The sequence below is a fragment of the Phyllobates terribilis genome, unplaced genomic scaffold, assembly GCF_046119375.1.
Source record: "Phyllobates terribilis strain yellow unplaced genomic scaffold, ASM4611937v1 Scaffold_2378__1_contigs__length_136883, whole genome shotgun sequence".
NCBI lineage: Eukaryota > Metazoa > Chordata > Amphibia > Anura > Dendrobatidae > Phyllobates > Phyllobates terribilis.
Window position 1 is genome coordinate 67,501 of NW_027365136.1, and position 2,500 is coordinate 70,000.

Sequence of the window (2,500 nt, forward strand, 5' to 3'; positions counted from 1 at the left end):
GAAAATTTCACAATTTTGTGAAAACTTCCACAAAATGAGGTTCTAGTATGTTAGAGGGCATCCCAGGAGGGCTCCAAAAGTGTGGGTAAAATATATATCCCACAGGGGGAAAATTGAAAAAAAGTTGAAAAAAAAAATTTTTGGGGACTTAGAAAATTTTTCAACTTTTGTCAGACTTCCAGACAGGGGAGCGTGTCAGTGCGCGCATCCGATTTCAGTTCCAGAGCGATTCGCGCGATGAGTCCTTGATACTTAGTCGTTTTTGCAAAATTTCTGACTTTTTGGAAAATTTCACAATTTTGTGAAAACTTCCACAAAATGAGGTTCTAGTATGTTAGAGGGCATCCCAGGAGGGCTCCAAAAGTGTGGGTAAAATATATATCCCACAGGGGGAAAATTGAAAAAAAGTTGAAAAAAAAAATTTTTGGGGACTTAGAAAATTTTTCAACTTTTGTCAGACTTCCAGACAGGGGAGCGTGTCAGTGCGCGCATCCGATTTCAGTTCCAGAGCGATTCGCGCGATGAGTCCTTGATACTTAGTCGTTTTTGGCAAAATTTCTGACTTTTTGAAAATTTCACAATTTTGTGAAAACTTCCACAAAATGAGGTTCTAGTATGTTAGAGGGCATCCCAGGAGGGCTCCAAAAGTGTGGGTAAAATATATATCCCACAGGGGGAAAATTGAAAAAAAGTTGAAAAAAAAAATTTTTGGGGACTTAGAAAATTTTTCAACTTTTGTCAGACTTCCAGACAGGGGAGCGTGTCAGTGCGCGCATCCGATTTCAGTTCCAGAGCGATTCGCGCGATGAGTCCTTGATACTTAGTCGTTTTTGGCAAAATTTCTGACTTTTTGAAAATTTCACAATTTTGTGAAAACTTCCACAAAATGAGGTTCTAGTATGTTAGAGGGCATCCCAGGAGGGCTCCAAAAGTGTGGGTAAAATATATATCCCACAGGGGGAAAATTGAAAAAAAGTTGAAAAAAAAAATTTTTGGGGACTTAGAAAATTTTTCAACTTTTGTCAGACTTCCAGACAGGGGAGCGTGTCAGTGCGCGCATCCGATTTCAGTTCCAGAGCGATTCGCGCGATGAGTCCTTGATACTTAGTCGTTTTTGCAAAATTTCTGACTTTTTGGAAAATTTCACAATTTTGTGAAAACTTCCACAAAATGAGGTTCTAGTATGTTAGAGGGCATCCCAGGAGGGCTCCAAAAGTGTGGGTAAAATATATATCCCACAGGGGGAAAATTGAAAAAAAGTTGAAAAAAAAATTTTTGGGGACTTAGAAAATTTTTCAACTTTTGTCAGACTTCCAGACAGGGGAGCGTGTCAGTGCGCGCATCCGATTTCAGTTCCAGAGCGATTCGCGCGATGAGTCCTTGATACTTAGTCGTTTTTGGCAAAATTTCTGACTTTTTGAAAATTTCACAATTTTGTGAAAACTTCCACAAAATGAGGTTCTAGTATGTTAGAGGGCATCCCAGGAGGGCTCCAAAAGTGTGGGTAAAATATATATCCCACAGGGGGAAAATTGAAAAAAAGTTGAAAAAAAAAATTTTTGGGGACTTAGAAAATTTTTCAACTTTTGTCAGACTTCCAGACAGGGGAGCGTGTCAGTGCGCGCATCCGATTTCAGTTCCAGAGCGATTCGCGCGATGAGTCCTTGATACTTAGTCGTTTTTGGCAAAATTTCTGACTTTTTGAAAATTTCACAATTTTGTGAAAACTTCCACAAAATGAGGTTCTAGTATGTTAGAGGGCATCCCAGGAGGGCTCCAAAAGTGTGGGTAAAATATATATCCCACAGGGGGAAAATTGAAAAAAAGTTGAAAAAAAAAATTTTTGGGGACTTAGAAAATTTTCACACATGTGTCAGACTTCCAGAGAGGGGAGCATGTCAGTGCGCGCATCCGATTTCAGTTCCAGAGCGATTCGCGCGATGAGTCCTTGATACTTAGTCGTTTTTGCAAAATTTCTGACTTTTTGGAAAATTTCACAATTTTGTGAAAACTTCCACAAAATGAGGTTCTAGTATGTTAGAGGGCATCCCAGGAGGGCTCCAAAAGTGTGGGTAAAATATATATCCCACAGGGGGAAAATTGAAAAAAAGTTGAAAAAAAAAATTTTTGGGGACTTAGAAAATTTTTCAACTTTTGTCAGACTTCCAGACAGGGGAGCGTGTCAGTGCGCGCATCCGATTTCAGTTCCAGAGCGATTCGCGCGATGAGTCCTTGATACTTAGTCGTTTTTGGCAAAATTTCTGACTTTTTGAAAATTTCACAATTTTGTGAAAACTTCCACAAAATGAGGTTCTAGTATGTTAGAGGGCATCCCAGGAGGGCTCCAAAAGTGTGGGTAAAATATATATCCCACAGGGGGAAAATTGAAAAAAAGTTGAAAAAAAAAATTTTTGGGGACTTAGAAAATTTTTCAACTTGTGTCAGACTTCCAGAGAGGGGAGCATGTCAGTGCGCGCATCCGATTTCAGTTCCAGAGCGA